We start from the raw sequence: 19,612 nt of genomic DNA on the forward strand, positions 1-19,612 counted from the left end.
CCTGACCACGCCGCCATCCAAGGTTACAGTCACCAGCCTGGGGAATGGACGCTGAAATTGTGACAGGGCTTTGGTGGCCCTGGTCTATTGGAAGTAGTAGACTAGGAAACTGTCTTGAAGCTGCATTGGAAAACCAATTCTGCTTCTTACTTAGATTCACGTGAGGTTGATGGACATTATAGGGGGCTACAAAAGTTCCCCCATGCAGCCCTTGGCACTGGCCCTGAGAATCATTGAGAGGTATAGCTCTCAGAAGTTGTCTTTGACCAGGGTGCCTGGGTGGCTCAGTCGGGTGAGCGTCCGACTTCAGCTTAGGTCATGATCTCACAGTTCGTAGGTTCGGGCCCCGCGTCGGGCTCTGTGCCGACAGCTCAGAGCCTGGAGCCTGCTTTGGATTCTGTGTCTCCCTCTCTCTCTACCCCTCCCCCACTCGTGCTCTCTCAAAAATAAATAAAAGTTAAAAAAAATTTAAAAAAAAAAAAGGTAGTCTTTGACCAGTTCCCCCTCACCAAAAATTGTTGTAATAACCTAGCCTCCTTTGTGCTTCAAGAGATCCTTGAGAACCAAAGACGCAAAGAGCTCTTTGGACATCCTGTGTAGCATCCTGTGTCTTCCTGTTTCCCCTACACTCCTCCCCAGCTCAGCTCACGGAGGCTCCTGCTGTCACCCCATAGTACTGGTAAGGACTTGGCCTCTCCTCTGCTCTTCTCCAACTTTCTGCACCAGGGAGGAGGAGAGGCATAAGTAATTATCTGGTCACCTTCCTCTTGCTTACCTCCTATGGGACCATCAAGCAGAGAACCATTGAGAACCCCCAAGTTTCTCTGTGCCCCATGCCCTCACTCCGGAGTACTTTTCTCTGTCATTCTCACCCCCTTCCCAAGAACCTGACACAGGCCACTGAGAGACAAAATGAAGAAACCCAGTGACACTCAGACATGCACAGGGTACTCATGATTCTTCAGGCTTTATGGATACCCGGAATTTACACAATGTGATGAACACTCTTCAAGAAAAAGAATTTAAAAGTATAAATTTAGGTGCCAACGTGAATATTTATTTAGAATGGGAAAAGAAATCACTGACATTTCAAAGATCCGGGACCTATCGTTCTGAACTGTGGTGTGACAACTGACCAGAAATAGGTTGCAACCGGGCCTCCTTGTGCACCTGGGCCACTCTGCAACTGCCAGCAAAGCCATTCAAGGGGCCAGAACCTGTGCCCTTCGCTGGCTTCCTCTTATGGACTCTGTCCCCTTAGGGTGGCTGCCTGCTCCCTGAACCCCCCAGTAGTACCCCGAGAGAGAGCAAAGAGGCCGCTGTCCTCTCGGCTGCTTGGGGGTCTTTGTCCTGGGGACCAGCATAAGTGAGTCTCCGCAGGGTGTCTCCTAGGAAAACACCCGCCCCCCTCCCGGGCACCAACCCCCCCACCCAGCCTGCAGCCCTTCTGCAGGCCCGGCTGAGTTAAAGGCGGTCAGCTTTGTGAGCCTCAGACCCCACTCCCCTCCATCTCAGCCACCCACCAAGCTCAGCCCTGGGCCCCAGGACTGCGGAAAGCTAACATCGTGCTGTACGGTTTTGTAATCAGAAAAACAAAGCTATAAACATTACATACTATTAAATAAAGAACAAAGCAAAACAAAACCCCACCCAGTCTTTGCCGACCCTCCTCTACCCGGGAGGGGCAGGAGCGCGGGCGCTAGCCGGCTGCAAACACCGGCAGTCTGCGGTCCACCGGTTCCCTTTGGGGGGCACCTGACCCAGGGGACCCTGGTGCAAATAATGAAGAAAACTTTCTGGCCAGCCACTGCCGCTTGGCCCAAGCACTTCCTCCTGGAGCGGAGAGGCTGGGGCAGGGAAGAGGAGGAGGCGCACAGACTGGGAACTCCAGGCGGCGCTGCGAACTCGGGACGCCGTTCCCATGGTAACCGAGCGCCCGACACACACACAAACGCCGGGCCCCGGGGCCTTTTGGCTGAATCTGCGCCGCCGCTGTCTGGCTTGGGTAAGGCTTCGCTCATTAGCCCCCTAGTGCTGCTGTAGGAGCCCAGACTCCCTTCTCCGGTCCCCACTGGGCAGGAGGGAGAGGGGAACAGTGTGGAGGGTCTGGGAAACTAAGAAGCATCAACACGCAGCCTTCTTTGTTTCTCTCCCCGTTCTCTGCCCCTCCCTCCGTTAGCCTTTCTGTTCCCTGCTTCGCTTCGCTAACCTTTGTGAAGGCCGGTGTTGGTTCATGACTCCCCTACAAATAAAGGAGAACTGGGTCCGTTCCACTCCAGAGAGCCTCTGGCTCTGGCAGTGAAGGAAAAGCTGCGGGTGTGGAGGTTGTGACTTCTTCCTCCCAGGCCTGCGTAGCCCAGCCAAATAAGCAGAAGAAGAATTCCCCTGATGGAAAATTCCAGCCTGCCTACAAACCAGTTCCTGGGACCCAAAGCCAATCACTCGGTTTCCTTGTGTTCCCTTCCCCCACCTGTAAAATGGTAGAGAAACAGCGTTCCTAACCATCCAGGGAGGTGGTGAGGAGTGTCCCTTGGCCGATGTTCCACAGGTGTTCGGTGCCAGGCACCTGCTCAAGGTCACCCTCCTTGAAAGCGCCAACCTGAATACATTTGAAATTCTATTTATAAAAAAGGCCTTAGGAAATGATGTTTTAATGAGTACACTGGGGTGTCTACACTGCTAAAAAAAAAAAAAAAAAAAAAAAAAAGCACCGATTCCTCTAAGGGGTGGGGGTCAAAAGAACTTTTTGACTTCAGTGTTTGTCCCCTGGCATTTTTTTTTTCAATGTTTGTTTATTTTTGGGACAGAGAGAGACAGAGCATGAACGGGGGAGGGGCAGAGAGAGAGGGAGAATCGGAAACAGGCTCCAGGCTCCGAGCCATCAGCCCAGAGCCCGACGCGGGGCTCGAACTCACGGACCGCGAGATCGTGACCTGGCTGAAGTCGGACGCTTAACCGACTGCGCCACCCAGGCGCCCCATCCCCTGGCATTTTTTTAACGTGGGTCCAGATCTGCCTGGGCGTGGCGCCCTGGAACTCAGCAAAGCAGGCCATCAGTTGGTCCCCCGAGAGGGAAGGCAGCCGCCTTCGGCCAAGAATCCTGCCAGTTCACTAGAGGGGTTATATAAACGGCCGCTGAGGACAATAACTTCAGCAACAAAAAGGACTTGCATTTGCAAGGCACCACAGAATACCCTGGATCCTTCACAGAATCGAGGCTTCTCCCCTTGCTGCAGCTAGAGTTCCCAGCCACACCCAAGGCCCTGCCACCCACTCCGTTCTCTTCAACAGAGGCATCCTTGCTGTCTGAGCCCACCCACAGCCCATCTCTTGGTGGCCTCTCCTAGCAGGAGGGAGAGTTGCATGAAAATTCCAAACCGGAAATGAGATGTGCGGCCAGTCTCCTGTGGGCCTTTTCTTCCTATGGACCATCTACCCAGTGCACAGACTTCTGTTGAAATCCTGCCACGTGCCAGGAGTTGTGTGAGCCTACCGACCCAGTGGCTGAGGCAGACACGCAAACGAACGCAAATGGTGCGTGTGGGAAGGAAAGGACACGCGAGGGCTGTGGTGAAAAGCTCTCTGGAAGCTTCCTCTGGAAGCACGTCTTCACAGAGGAGGCGACGGTGACTCGGGTTTTAAAGAATTACAGACTTTAAATTGCTTTAGGAAGTCCAAGACCCATCTGGGACCCCCAAAAAAGAAGTCCCACTCGGGAAGAGCTGGTGGAAACGTGTGCTGCGTTTTCTGCAGAAAAGGAAGCAGGACTATGAATGTGCTGAGGTAGAAAACCAAGAGGAGACAGAAACATGGGCCAGAGGACGCCCAGGCAGGAGGACTGTTCAGTAGACTGAGCCCTCAGTCCTAGCTCTGCGATGCTTGTGGAGCCCACTCTGACTAGAGGTAATCTATGACTGGCCGAAGGCCTGGCCTTCTCCCAAGTTGACTCTTAATGCTCAGTAACGTAACACTGTTAACAGGGCCTCCTTCTAGACGTATCAAGGACTGATAGGGAATACACGAGCCCTACACGTCGTGTCTTGAATAAGCCAGACTGTTCTAAAACCAAAGTTCTCTCCAGTCTCTTATTGGGAGGAACGTATACAACTATCTACCGAAATACAAGGCTTCTCTGGCACCATAAGACGGGGGAAGCCCAGGCCTCCCTGCTCTGCTGGTGTAGCTGGACTGAAATACACTGGAAAGTGGGGCCTGGGCAGCCATGAGTCCTCAGCCTAGCCCTTGTTGGTCTGCTGGGATCTGAGGGGTTTTCCTGGCCTCTTCACTTCCGCTTAGTGTTGCTTCAAAACCCTTAGTCCACAAACATATGCCTATGTTCTTCCCGCCCCACCCAAAATAGGAAGTGCTGGTTTAATAACAAAGAGTTTGTTGAGTTTTGATATCTAACCCCTCCAAACTCCAACTGTCCATGCCCTTTTTGACTCATCCCTTTACCTTTTAGAAGAAAGGGGTGCTGAGGCAGCACGCCCCGGGTCCCGAACCTACTTCTCAGCTCCAAATCATTCATGGAAGACCCTCCCGTCCTCTTTTCACCAGCGGTTGTGACAAACTTCGGCTTTATGCTGGCTCACAGCTTTGAGCCATGCTTTTGGAGCTCAGCTATGTGTGGGCAGCTACAGCCGTGCGCTCAGGGCCCCGGGAGCCACTCCTGACCCTGTTCACAGACACTCTGGAAGGAAATAAACACCGTCAGCCCGCTTCACCCAGGTCGTAATGTTCTCAACTGACAACAGGTGGAGCTCATCAGCCCTAACCAACTCCATCTGTGCAACCGACTTTCTACAGTGTCGCAGGAATTCTGGGAAGCACTGAGGAGAGAGTCAACACCTCACAGTGGCCCGGGGCCACTAATTCCCGGAACTTTGTAGCCTCTTGGCCGCTGAGGTTTCTTTCCTCAGGAGGGGCTCACGGCCTCAGAGGTATCCCTCTTTGAACAAGCCATGGGTCCACCATAGGATAATGGGTCCACCATGGGATAATGGGTCTACAAAGGTCACCTGTTCTCTGTCCTACAAAACTCCTAACACCTGGGAACTTGTAGGATCCTCGCGCCATCCCAGCTCTGCAACACCAGCAGACAAGCCATTCTGCCTGGATTCCTGAGGATTCCAGTCTTCATATTGAGGACAACCTAAATGACTGGGTCATTATGCTTGGATGAACCCCACGAGCAATCATAACAAGAAGTCCCTTTGCTCTTCGTCTTACGAGCCTTTCTAACTGGGCATGGGCATTTTCACATCACAAATGACCCCCTTCCTTTCTCATATTGTCCCTCCCTGGTCTCTCATTGAAATCTAGAATGCTCCCTGCTTTTCCAGTCCACCATGTGGAAACTTCAACTTGCTAGCCAAGGCAGCTAAACTTGATTTTTTTTTATTTTAATTATTTTGATTTGTATTTATATTTGAGAGATAAATGGGGGGGGGGGGTTAATGAACAGAGGAGGAGCAGAGAGAGAGGGAGATAGGGGGTCTGAAGCAGGCTCTATATGGTCAGCACGGAGCCCAATGAGGGGCTCGAACCCACAAGCCATGAGATCACGATCTGAGCTGAAGTCAGACACTCAACAAACTGAGCTACCCAGGTGACCCAGCTAAATTTGATTTTTTAGGGAGGTCCACCAGGGGGAAGAGAGGAGCCCCATTAGGCAGGCAGACAGGAGAGAGGAGAGAGGGCTGTATCACTGAGCAGTAATAGCACAGCCCTTTTCATAAATAAACCCTCCTTCTCCCTCTACGCAGCATTCTCTTTCCACGTCATTATGGTGGCTAGAGCCTACCCCCTGCCCTCCCAGCCCTAGAACATCCTTTGGCTAGCTTTCAATTAAGTGGGGACTGCCTATGTCCCCACGGGCCCACCCACCCCACCCCACCCCCAGAAACCAGATATAATGCTGGCCTTCTCCTAGCTCCATAGTTCCTCCCCTTTCAGACGCTCCTCCAGCTTATATTGACATTCTCCTCCTGCACTTTCATTCATGACATAATCATACTATACGGTATGTTAATTTGTTTTCCTGTCTCCCTGCTTAAGCTAGATCTTTCTTGAAGTCTATAGGTGTGCCTTGTGCAAACGTGCAGTCCCAGTACCTGACAGTATCTGGCATATAGAAAGTCAATAACTGTTTGTGGCAAGGAGGAGGAAAAGAAGAAAGGGAAAAGAGATAGGAGGGAGACTTGGAAGCTTATCATTTTCAGTAGCACACTTTCTAAGGTCTGGTTAATACACTGAATGATAGAATCAGATCCATAAAATTTGAGCAGCCTGGAAGGGTGAGGCAAAGCCAGCAAGATGGAATTTAATACGGATCCACATAAATGAACTTACGTTTAGCAAAACAAAACAAAATACACACACACACACACACACACACACACACACACACACGGTACAGAATATAAAAGCTACCTTCAAATATACAGAATATAAAAGCTACCTTCAAATATTTGTAGCTCGCAATGGAGCAAATCTATTGTGAGCAGCTCCAGAGAGCAGACCTGGAAAAGCTGGTTGAAAGCCCAAGGGAGGAAGATTTAGCAGAAGTCTGTGTAATTTCTTACGTGCTAAATACAGTGCCTCGCATGTAGAAATAGTGTCTGTGATCCTTCTTATCGTTACTACCAGCATCATCGCCACTATTTATAATATTTATAAGAACTGTCCAACAGTCAGCCTCAGGAAGCACTGAGCCCCCATCCCAGGAAATCCAAGGTTATCATTGGGTAGCCACCTGTCTGGGATGTTTGTCAACCTGATTCCTAACCCCTGGTCTCCCTTTCTCCATAATCCTGTGATTGGAAGAACAGTGTTCTGTATATCCTGGATAGTGAAAACCACAGACACAATCCCTGGCTGAGCAAACTGTCTTTTATATAAAGAAGCTTTGGCACTCCCCACATTTGTTACAGTGTGTCTGCTTCAAGCAGCCCCTCCAAGAATCCTCTTTGATGTTGAAAAAGTAAAATCGCTTTGTGTGAAAGCTCCTTTAATCTTAGATAGATACAAATGCCTTGTATCTTTGGGAACATGCCAAGCTGCTCTTCGTCTTTCAGAATTAATCTCATTAAAGAAATCTCTGCTTAATCCCCACTGCTGTTTGCCAGAGATGTTGAATAATTCCACACCTGTTCCTACTGCCTCTGTGCTGTGCTTCCTTCCTGGACTCGGTGTTGTCCAAGAAAACGCATCGGTGGGTGCAGGCTGGATCATGGCATTCCCATGTTTTGTTTAATGCTGTCATTGTAGAAATGTTCCTTTAGACATTCCTTATCTCATTTTCTTAGTCTGAAGAAAGGAAAGAAAAGGAAGGGGTAGCTCGCCTGTTATGAAAAATAACAAATAAAATGATGAAGTTGCTTCATTAATTATCCAATTCGATATAAACTTATGATAAACCATCAGTATTGCTAAGGAAAATGCAGTCTGTATAAGATAACAAGCAGTTGTCTCTTCCCAAAGAGTATAGGAAACGCTTGAGCAGATTACCTGCTTTGTCAAACACATTTTGTATATCAATGTCTATTTTACATACATAGAGATCAGTCAAATGAAATGATTGACATCCTCTCTCTCAATACAAATTCTGGATCTCCTCCATTAGGAGCCATCAGTGAATGATCCCGAGTTAGAACCGTGTGAAATAATCACTCATCTATTCATTTCAACAAATACTTATTAACCTCCCCCTATGTGCCAGGCATTATTCTAGGTGGCAGAAATATAACGGCAAACAAAAGTGAGCAAAATTTCTATCCTCCAGTACACAGATCAATAAACATGATACAAATGTTATGAAGAAAATAAAACAACATGAGCAGATACATAGTGATTTGGGGTAAGGGTGGGAATGGGGGCAATTTTAGATCAGTGACCCAAAGGAGGCCTCACTGGAGAGGTGACATTTAAGCTGAAACTTAAGGAGGAGGAGTTAAGCATTTGAAGATCTGGAAGAACTTTCCAGACAATGGGAAGGGCTGGGTGGGAAGAGGCCATACCATGGAGAGCAAGGGGAAGAGTGGAGTTCCAGGAGGGTGAGAAAGAAAGCAGGAGCCAACATGGGCAAGCTTTGGAAGCCTCTGAAAGCCTCTGAAACCACCATAGGGTTTTAACCGCTGGAGCGACATGATCCAATTTATGTATTTAAAAGACTGCCTCTGAAGAATAGATTATCAGAAGGCAAGGGCCAAAGCACAGAGGTAGCTGTAGGAGATGGTGGTCTACACAAGGGTGAGCACAACGGTAGTGGACAGAAGAATGGATTCGGGACACTTCTTGGAAGACAGTGCCAAGAGGACTTAATGATTGGTTAGCAGACTTGGGAGGGCGGAAGAGGGAGGAATCAGGGATGACTCGGAATGTCTACCTCTGAGCAAGTACGTGAATTATACCAGGTTCCCAAACTTTCTCCGTCCGTGGCACCTTTAGCGCCTCAGTGAATTTTTTCTGTTGCCCCCCTCCACCAAAAGAAATACAGGTTTCATTTATCAGTTATATCCAAATAACTGGATGAATATCGCGTTGTGTCTTTATGTCACATATTTATGTCACAACTTCCTCCAGAAATTGAAGGAAAAAATAATGCCTTTATTTCATTTTTGAATGGCCATGATGACTCTCTAACAGAATGTGTGTGCCCACTGGGCACTGAGTGACTTCAATCTTGGAATCATTAGACACAGCCACCCTCCTTTTCTACTGCACACTGCTTTTTACATGGTCCTTGCTTTTCATCTCAAAGACAGCCCAAAACCCCGCGTTGCAAAATATGCCATCATTAAAAGGGATGGAGCATAATCAAAAGTTAGGTATGCATACAATATCCAGCAGATGCCGAGCTGTTCTCTTCAAAAATTTAAAATCTAATGCAGTATCCCTGGGGGTTCTCTGCAATTCCCAGGGACTGTCCATGCTCGGAGTGGTCAAGCCATTTTGTCCCATGGGTGGGGGGGGGGGGATGGAAAGGGAGGTGGTATAGGGAGGGCTGCTTGGGTTTGATTTCCATGGTGAACATTCGAGGAGAGCTACTGACCAAGGAAGGTTAATGAAGAAACACACTGTACCACAAAAGTAAACTATGCCATATTTAGCATAGGAAAAATATCCATTTTCCAGTATTCTTAGGGAAGGAGGTTTTCTCCGGCTAATTTTCTGAGTAACTAAGAGCTAACCAGAAAGTTTTTTTCTTTCAGCTGTTCTTATTGAAAACTATCTTGGCTTGGATTGAGTTCACTCCCTGACATTGTAAGTACTGAGCCATGAGCATGGTTGAACATAACTGCATTGTTCTGGGTCCTGAAGGCCGCATGGCCATGATTGCCGATAATTCTTACTGCCCTCCCTGTTAGACACACTGTGATCCCAGAAACAGCAATATCGAATGAATCTTCACAAAATGGATTTTGTTTTCCTACAGTAACTTTTAAAAAAATGTTTATTCATTTTTGAGAGAGAGAGAGAGAGAGAGAGACATCTGCGTGAGCAAGGGAGGGGCAGAGAGTGAGGGGACGGAAGATCCAAAGCGGGCTCTGTGCTGACAGCTGCGAGCCCCACACAGGGCTCAAACTCACAGACCATGAGATCATGACCTGAGCCAAAGTTGGACAGTCAACTGGCTGAGCCACCCAGGTGCCCCTTCCGTAGTAACTTCTAAAAGCATTGCCTTTCCCATCAAGGACACCGCATCAGATAATTCCTAGATGTGACCACCAATGAGCAATGTAAAGGCAAGATTAAAACGTCTTATCCACAAATTCCGTAATCCAGAAAAGGCTCTGAAAACTGAAAACTTTGAGAAATTTGTGGCAAACTCCTCTGGCCACAAAGCCTGAACTGCTAGGACTCGGTTCAAAGCAAAATCCAACCTAAACTGATGTGGGGCGACTAACCGTTTCTCTTTATCCCACCTGTTGTGAAAATGTCCATGTTTTGCTATAGAAATACTAATGAGACTCACTGCAGGCTCCTGCCCCCTCACCCCCGCAGGGCTGACGTGTACTTAGGATACAGTCACCGTAAGGACAGCCTAAATCAGCAACAAACCTGAAAGCCACAACGCACCTGGCCCTAACGGCTTGACTAAGGGACGGTCTTTGGAAACATAGGGCCGGAAGGATGGAACCTAGAGCCCTTCTAGGCCAATCCACTGACCTTACAAATGAGACAGGAAGCCTAGACACAAGTGGGAGAACATATTCAAAATCACATATCCACTTTGGAGCTCAGCCAAGATAGTGCTATTCCTCCCGCCATTGCCGCCTACGGCCCCATCAGGCAGGCAGCCTCCGCATGGCCTCCCATGAGCCGAGAACGCAGGTCCCCCGGCACATCGGAAGTGTCGACGGGCCACGCCAGAAATACGCTTCTACTGAGATCCTAAATTGAACGAGCTGAAAATGAATATGTCATCTGTTGTAACGTGTCTCAATAACCCCACTCTGTTTCTCATGACATCAGAGATTGGAGGGAGGTCAATGCAAAGGCCTTCTATATGACTCTCAAAAATCACTCCAGAAAACTTTTAACTGGGGATGCCTTTCCATCTAAATGAACTTGCCTGTAGCAAATAGAAACTCTAAATATTATTTTTTTATTCTTTTAAGTAATTGCCATTAGGGCCTCTCCGTATTTAAGGGAATCGCTAAGAATTTGAGTTGTCAAGACCAAAAAGATGAAATACCTTTCTCGTCTCTTTGCGGTGTGGTTTAGACTTGGAATTGGACAGACCTAGTGTGGGGGATCACAAATACGGCGCCCAGTAGCTGTGTCCTAAGGCCAATTAGAACCTCTGGGAGCCCTGGTTTTCTAAGCTGAAAAATGGGATAATAACACTTTACCTGACTTTTGTGACTCTTTAAATTTTAAATAACGGAGGCCCCTGGGTGACTCAGTCGGTTAAGTGTCCAACTTCGACTCAGGTCATGATCTCACAGTTCATGGGTTTGAGCCCCACATTGGGCTCTGTGCTGGCAGCTCAGAGCCTGAGCCTGCTTTGGCTTTGGAGTCTGTGTCTCCCTCTCTCTCTCTCTGCTCCTCCCCCGCTTGTGCTCTCTCTTTCTCAAAAATAAATAAACATTTTTAAAAATTTTGTTTAGGTTTAAATAATGCAAAATACTTTATTCTGTCCTAGGCACTTAAGAGATGCTCACTAAAACCCCACTTCCCCGGCCTCCCTCATCTCACCCTGTTTTATCACAGAGAATGATTGTTTAACCTGGGATGGGGAGGTGGGTGCTGAGCACTGAAGCCAGTGCCCCGAGAAATGCAGTCCTCCAGAGAATACAGTCTCTCAACCCGCATGATAGTCCACTCGGGGAAAGAACATTCCTCTGCAATGGCACACCTGTGTCCAAATCCTCGTTTGGCAACATTTCACTTGTCTGACCTTAACCAAGTCATTTGATTTCTCTGAACCTGAGTGTTGTCTGTAAAACGGAGATAATCGTGTTTGTCGCTCAAGGACGCCGTGACGAACAAATTCAATCGGGCACGTTTACTGGTTTGGCAACTCAAAGCATTATACAAATCTTCGGAGCACGGAGAAGCAGAAGAGTAGCACCCCAGATCTAGAAACGGGAGAACGCTGTCCCGATTTAAACAAAAGGAGAAGAGAAGGCAGATGTGGCCAGTTACATCCCAGTGAGTTTGATGCTGATGCTGGGCACAATTCTAGGGCGTTTCCTGTAAGGGCTCGGGAGCACTTTGGAGAGATGAGCAGCACGGATTCCTGGAGAACAAGTCACGTGGGACCGGACTTCACCTGCCATCCCTCAGAAAAGTGGGGAGATCTTGAGGGAGGGGAAGTCCCAGGGAGCCAAAGAGGAGGGGCCCAAGAAGTAGAGAGAAAAGTGGCTTCAGAGAGACAAGAAGCAGAAGGTCGCCTCCAGGAACACAGCGGGAGGGGCCTCGTGAGTCAAGGGGCGGGGCTCAGAGAGCCAAGGGGAGGAGCCTCTGGGAGCTGAGCCCCTCAGAGAGCAGAGAGGGAGGAGCCTCGAGGGCCAGGTCCTGCCAGCTGCCTAGAGGACAAGCTTTATTCTTTAAGACCTTCTCATTTTTTTTTCAGCCAAAAATGTTTGTAGTAAGAGCCTCTTTCTCCCACTTCACTTCCTTTTTGATGCTCAGGGAAAAAAACCAATTTCCTGTAAACTACTTTTTGTCGCTGTGACCCTCTAAAGATTGTGAACCCTTCTGTTTCCCTTAAACCCTGAGCCCCATTTCCTCCTCTGTAAAGAGGGATGATGGCGCCTGCATTGGGGGTTGTTTCCGGAGGCTAAGGGGACCCCGCACGGGGGCTGACTGGAAATGCTCATCCCCTTCCCCCAGCCTCTCCTGGCAGAGCAGACTTGGCTGGTGGCCTTGAGGCTCTCTGGTTTGACATTTGTATCGCTGCTTTGGCTGAAGACACACATACTAGGAAGCTGGGAGAGTTAAGAAATGACTGGCAGTCAGTCCCATAAAAGGCTATTGGGAGGAGTTCTACTGGAGAAAACGTGAAGCTCCGATGAGACAGAAAAGGGATACACCTCCTGGAGGGGAGCTCTGCACACACTGACAGAGCTGAGGGTTAAGTGTCCTCAGACCCACCACACTCCGTTGGAGAGATCACTGCCTTCACACGGGGCCCTGGGCTCCGGACAGGCAGGGATCAGGATTCACACCTCCATTCCATAAATATGTATTATTTCCTACCAAGTGCTCGGCACGGTTCTAGGCACTCGGCCAAATCAGTGAGTAAAACCAAGCTCCCTGCCCTCAAGGAATTCACATTCTTTTTTTTTTTTTTTAATTTTTTTTTCAACGTTTATTTATTTTGGGGACAGAGAGAGACAGAGCATGAACGGGCGAGGGGCAGAGAGAGAGGGAGACACAGAATCGGAAACAGGCTCCAGGCTCTGAGCCATCAGCCCAGAGCCCGACGCGGGGCTCGAACTCACGGACCGCGAGATCGTGACCTGGCTGAAGTCGGTTGCTTAACCGACTGCGCCACCCAGGCGCCCCTATGTTTATTTATTTTTTAAGTGATATCTATGCCCAACGTGGGGCTTGAACTCATGACCCCGAGATTAAGAGTCAAATACTCTGCAACTGAACCAACCAGGAACCCTGAGAGTTTGTTACATTCTTGATACAAATTCTTTATTACATGCTTTGCAAATATTTCTCTCAGGCTGGGGCTTGTCTTCTTTAGCAGTATATTTTATTTATTTATTTATTTTTAATTTTTTTTTTTTAATTTTTATTTATTTAAGAGAGAGAAAAAAAAATGCAAGCGTGGGAGGGCCAGAGAGAGAAAGAGGGAGACAGAGAATCCCAAGCAGGCTCCACGCGGTCAGCACAGAGCCCGAGGAGGGGCTCGAACTCACCAACCATGAGATCATGACCTGAGCTGAAATCAAGAGTCAGACGCTTCACCGACGGAGCCACCCAGACGCCCCAGGACTTAAGTTTTAAAAGCTGGCGACCTGTGGAAAAGACACCTGCTGGGAAGTGCCTGCAGTAGTCGAAGCAAGATGTGACGCCGGGCAGACCAGGGTGGGAACGTGGGGCGCGTGAGGAGTGGGAGATCCTTTGAAGGAGGAGCCAGCCTGGCTTCCTGGTAGATGGGATGCAGGGTGAAGAAGAGAGAAGAAATGACTCCACGGGCTCTGTCAGCACCTGAGGGGGCTGGGGAGGACGAGCAGGATCTGAGTTTGGGCACCAAGTCTGAGGTGTCTCTTAGATGTCTGAGCAGAGACGCCAAGAAGGGAGTTGGGGGTCCGAGCCTGGGGCCCTGGAGAAAGGTCTGACTGCCACCTCCAAACAGTCCCAAGACTGTCACGGGGAAGGGGAGTGAGAAAAGTCAGGAGGGCTGGGATCCAAGATTCAGTCCGAGGGCTGCTGAATCGCAGCCACGTGAAAATGGAACGAGCGGCCTCAGAAAGGCTGTCCCGTGTTTAGAGACAACAACCTCGTGAAATCATGGCTGAGAGTCGGAAAACAGACTGACCCGCTATGTGGGAGGTGCTGTCCTGGCAGACACAACCACCACCATAAATGCTTCCCCAAGAAGGGTTCCAGCCTCCCAAGGATAGGGGAACTCACTTGTGACAATACCCGTGGCCATCTTTGCCCCCAGGACCCCGCCCTCAGGACTTGGACTGAATCGTAGACAGACCCTCATCTCGAGACCCCTCCACTAGGCTGCGGTGGCGACCAGGGAGCAGGGAAGCGAGAGGCCATCTTTTTGTTTTCTCTCCCCATGCCATAAACTAATTAAGACCTCAGAAGGGCATGCACACACACACACACACACACACACACACACACACACTTTTACCTTCAGTGCTGGTTAGGAGTCAGCGTGCAATAACAACATAGGTCACATTTGTGACCGTCACTACTTATGCATACGTGTATTGCCTCATTGGATCTCCACAAGAGTTGGGGACCATTATTCACCCCATTTTACAGACAAAGAAATTAAGTCACAGGAGAAGGAAGAACTTCCCTCCAAGTCAGATGTAAGTGGCCCAGCCCGATTTAACCCCAGTTAACCTGGCCCCAGATCCTGACCACTGTGCCGTTCCGCTCTTTCGGAAGTTTGCTTCTCCTTCCTGCTTCAGCTCTCCCTTTCCATTTTCACACGGTCCGCTCCTCTGCTGATTGTCCGAAGCGGTTCTGCCAGAAGCAGTGTTGCGTTATCGAGCAGAGACTGGTTAATCTACAAAGCTGCCCCCCCCCCCCACCCCGCTGCTGGAGCCCAGGCCAGGGGGCAGGGCTGGACCGGAAGGGTCCATCAGCGGGTGTGTGCAGGACCGTCAGTGAGGGGAGGTGCGGCAAGGGAGCCCCGGCTGGGGCAGGGAGCTGGGCACTGGGACCCAGGCCCCCGCCCCGAGCGACCCCGTGCAGGGACCAGAGGGCACGTGGGCCTCCATTTTCCTTCCTTGTCAGAAAAGCCAGACCCTTCCTTTCTTTTGAGAATGCAAAGGCAGAGGGCGGTGACGACAATAACTAGTGCCGACAGACCAAGGGTCAAATGCGGTCCTTGGGCTTTTTCCCTGGAAACACACCAGTATTGATGTCCAGGGGGCAGAGGGGGACCCACGAGGATGCGCAAGGGGAGGATAGCCGTGCTGGCCACGCTGGCAAATCGTGTCCTTCTACGTCTTCCCACCCCCTCTCTGCCCAGAGCCATCATACTGGGCCGCATGAGCTGGACAAAGCGAATGCGCTCATCCTCACGGAGCAGCCTGTTTTCCCACCCCAAGGAACTTGTTCCCGCCCAGCTGCAGGTTCCTTGCATGCATTTGGTTTCCAAAGTGTGACGCCTTTCAGCAAGTCTGTAGAGCCATGGCCCCAGTGAGAGAGACAAAGAACATCTCAGGAGCAACACCACCGCCCCCGTCTTGGAAACCAGTGAGGAGACCCTACTAACTCCTTTCCCTAAAAAACCACAACCAGAACATGGAGCCCTTCTTTAGGTCATTCACCTGGAAACCAGAGGTTGCAATTATTCCTTGTGAGATCAGTCATTTACAGAAGGGGTGCTCTGTTCTTTTTGTTACATTAGTTATGTCTTCCTCATGTATTTCAAACTAAGAATGTTTGGAGATCCTGGCCTCGACCCCTCAGAATGAAAAATGGGATTGGAAAGGAAAGGAAAGGAAAGGAAAGGAAAGGAAAGGAAAGGAAAAAAAGAAAGAAAGAAAGAAAGAAGAAAGGAAAAGAAAAGAAAGAAAAGAAAAGAAAAGAAAAGAAAAGAAAAGAAAAGAACAGAACTATGGAAAAATCAGTTGGCCTCTCATTTGCAGTGCAGTGTGGAAGGGGTTATGTGGATACAAATCTCCAAGATTGGGCTCGAACGACCTCTGATACAAAGGTTTACCCCTCTTCGGTAAATAAGCATATGTACATAATCAGTAAATATCCCTGGCAAAGTGCACTTATTAGTACTTTTCTTTGCTCTTTCATTTATACATTCAACAGGTTATTACCGAGTGCCTATTATATGCCCAATCACCATGGTAGGTACGGGCGTCCAGTGTCGACCTGTGTAAACACGGCACCTGTCGCCACCAAACAGCCCATCTCTCCGTGGGGCCAGAAAGATGAAGCCAATGCATGAGCAGGCAAAGTGTGAGAGATACCAGACCTTTTAGTGGATTGTGTATCTTTTGTTCTCCCAACTTCTGGTAGAGACAGCGAGCCATGGCTCTACTGTAAGGAAAACAACAGGGCCCATGGGAGGATGCGCCCGCCCGGGAATCTGAGCAGACTACAGGCAGTGGTGGGGACAGACGCAGAAGTGGAAGGCCCCATTCAGGGAAAGCAGCCTGAACTCAGCAGCACTATTTCCGTGTGGGAAAGCCAGCACAGGGTTGCCCGACATTCCTATTTCCACGAGAAGCCGGAACTCTTGATTTTTTTCGAATTCTGCTCATTCTAAATATTCACTCTAAATTTTTTTTAAAAAAAACTCTTGAAGCCGAATAACCTGTGTCTGCCATCTTGCTTTGATTGAGCAGCCATTTTGTGAAGCCAGTCTAAAGATTAAAGACCTACAATCAGCTGATTATAATCGGCTGTTATAAAGGGGATGTTTCTTGTTGTGACCACAGAAATTAAGCTGCAATCTGTCAGAAACCGGGGTCAAAATGAGTGCACATCTGAATCACAAGTCAAAACCAGGATGTTTTACCTCAGACGCCGGGTCTCGAGTTGCCAATTACTGTTCATTTCCACCTGACGGCTCTTCTTACAAGTTTCCAGGAGAATTAAAGGGAGAATGTGAGGATGCAGCAGCCTGGGCCTTTTCACAAAGCCTGATGAGAAAATGGAAAGAGAAGATTCTTAAGCCTAAATGACAGGCTGCCTTTGGAAAATGCATTCTGGGCCGTCCGGGGGATGGGGCGATTCTGACCTTTTATCTCAAGCAGCTAAAAAAATAGGAAAGGTAGGAGATCCCTGAAGTGTTAAGCATGCCCTTGATGGAGTGGCTGGTGCTTACATATGCTCCTTCACCGCTCCCAGGATGAGGCCGGGCATCCCCGTCTCCAATTCCTCTCCTCTTATCCAGCCCCTTCCTTCTCCCTCTGGTTTAGGGAGCCAGGGCCAGGAGCACATGGGGGTCAGAAGTGAACAGCGACAGTTAACTGACACGTTCAGCTTTTAAATCAAAGTAAGCCTGGGGAGGCTCCTTTAAAGCAGAAGAGTCTCCCGAAGACATCAGTGTGAGCCCCGAAGTTTTCCCACAGCTCACCCTTTGCCCCAAAGGCGATCTCCTCCACCCTGGTGTGTGCGATTTACATCCCACCTCCTCCAAAAGGCATCTGAGGTAGCCTGGGTGAGAAGACACGCAGGAAGATCACTGTATGAACCACAGAGCGGTGAGTGGCAGAGGCAGGAGACTCTCTACTGTTTCTACGCTGTCTGGTAAATGGCCGCAAGAGCGCTCCCTTCTGGAGCCTTTGATCCTCTCTCGTTCCCGTCACCACCCAGCCCAAAATGAGTAATAATGACTTCTAAAACTCTCCACCCCCTGACTCTGCCCTTAACTTTTTCTACCTTGTCCTCTCTCTGCCAGGTCAGTTTTCTGGGCCCCGGGTTGGTCTGCTTCCTCCCCACCCTCCCCACCCGTCTAAAATACCAATCTATCTATGAGGCCTGTCCTCTTCGCTGTCCCCAATCCTGCAATCCATTCCTTTGTAGGCTTACATTTTGTGAAGCTGTCTGTCAGAGGGCGGGTTGTCTGGAAACGGGTTCCCAGATGCGGACCGTTGAGGTGCGACCAGTAGAAATATAAGCCGACGCCTGAGAAAGGGCGGGGAAGGACTGGCGGAGGGAATGGTCTTGTGGACCGGGCTGGGCAAGCCTGCCTGTCAAAGCTGACCTGCCTGAGTCGGCCTGACTTTCTTGGATGACTTCTGGAAGGCAGCTCTGCAGCCGAGGCAGTTCCTGAGAGACGGGGCGGCCGGAGGCTGTCTGTAGACCACAGTCTCCACAGCCGGCAGCAAGTCCTTTGAAAGGGGGTCTGGGTAGCACCCCCTCAGTTCACCACACTGCCCCAGGCTAATCCTATCAGAATCTGATCATCTAAGGCCTCTAGCAACCCTAAAAGTAGACAAACAAGCCCACGGGCCCACTATGAATGTCTTTACACGTCGGTCTTCCTATTGTGGGCATCATGGTGCACACATGTTAGCAAGTGATCCTGTGATCTCAGCGCTGGTTCCCGAAAACAGAGCTTCCTGGTCTAAGATCTGAAAGAAAGGTAGACTGAGATATTTATCCATTAAATCCCTAGAGCAAACAGGAAGGTTCTGGGCAGTTTGCTTCCTTCAGCTCATTCCATTGTGCAGATTGAATATTACCCTTTTTAAAACTTTGGGACACGCTGCTCTAGAGCCATCTATTCTTGCCCTTGACTCAGTCACTGGTCACATATTTATTGGACGTTTACCGAGCCCCGGGCGTTAAGCTAACCACTGGAGGTAGAGCGGGGAACAGGTCACATAAGGTCACTGCCACTGAGACACAGCGTGGTAGGAAAGAAAGGCTGGACAAGCAAACACAGAAACATAATCAGAAACAGTGTAAGCGCTACAGGAGAGGCTAACGGGGTGGGAGAGGATGGACGGAATGGCAAGACAAAGGCTTCACGGCTGCGTGCAAGCTGGGGCGTAAAAATAACTGTTTGCTGAGTAAACTCACCGCGGGTGTGCCTTCCAGCCGAAGAGGCCGTGCCTGTGGTGGCCGTGACCACGTGCCCGGCAGACCTCCAACTAGAAGGGCCTTTGCTGACCAAGGCCCGGCCACTGTGCCTGTAACCACCCTGCCTGTACCTCTCCCACTGCGCGTGTCTTTTTGTGTCTAGAAACCTGTTTGCATGACTCCTCTTCTCACCAGATTTCAAGCTCCTGCGAGCCATTCTCTTTTCTTGTTTTCCTGTTTATTTATTTTGAGAGGGAGAGAGCGAGCGAGAGGGGGAGGGGCAGAGAGAGGGAGAGAGAGAATCCCAAGCAGGCTCCACGCGGTCAGCGGAGAGCCCAACGCGGGGCTCCAACTCACGGACCGTGAGATCATGACCTGAGCTGAAATCCAGAGTCGGATGCTGAACCGACTGAGCCCCCCAGGTATCCCAACATCCTCTTCTTGATTATTGTGGTAACAAATATTTCTTGATGAATAACTAAGGCTCCTCTGATGACTGTACCATTAAACGCCGAATCACTCCTTCACTCTCCAGCCCTCCAGGCTCACTTCATATTGTGCAGTAATTGCAAAGGTGTTGCCTTCAGGTGTGATCTCTCCTACCCGTTCCTGGAGGGTAAAACCTCTGTTCCCCTTTTTGTGCCTTTTCACGGGCCGCTCTATACCGACGTGCACATTCAAAGGGCCACCCAAACACTACTGAATGAAATGAGCGAACACGAATGGATATAAATCAATATGCAGTAGCGATTACCGACTAATGGGACTTGATTCCTCTCTTGGTTACCAGGATGGCGAAGTGACCGCCTGCGGCTTGCTGCAGGGTTTCATCTACTTAATGCTGCCCCAACATGTCTGCTGAAGATGATCAGTCATCAAGACGAACATCACCCCTTCGCTCTGC

General features: G+C 49.5%; 2 long non-coding RNA genes across 2 annotated transcripts; one reads left to right on the forward strand and one right to left on the reverse strand.

The window, feature by feature from the left end:
- Positions 1 to 1,954: 1,954 nt before the first annotated feature.
- On the forward strand, positions 1,955 to 19,585 carry LOC125160131 (uncharacterized). The gene is made up of 3 exons (XR_007150148.1): positions 1,955 to 2,005; positions 9,213 to 9,264; positions 19,499 to 19,585. It is a non-coding gene; the product is annotated as an uncharacterized LOC125160131 (long non-coding RNA).
- Positions 6,944 to 18,976, reverse strand: LOC125160127 (uncharacterized). Its single transcript, XR_007150144.1, has 4 exons — positions 17,713 to 18,976; positions 17,258 to 17,337; positions 16,697 to 16,820; positions 6,944 to 7,308 (listed from the first exon to the last, which is right to left on the reverse strand). It is a non-coding gene; the product is annotated as an uncharacterized LOC125160127 (long non-coding RNA).
- Positions 19,586 to 19,612: the final 27 nt, after the last annotated feature.

The sequence above is a fragment of the Prionailurus viverrinus genome, chromosome A1 (genome assembly GCF_022837055.1).
Source record: "Prionailurus viverrinus isolate Anna chromosome A1, UM_Priviv_1.0, whole genome shotgun sequence".
NCBI classification, from domain to species: Eukaryota; Metazoa; Chordata; class Mammalia; order Carnivora; family Felidae; genus Prionailurus; species Prionailurus viverrinus.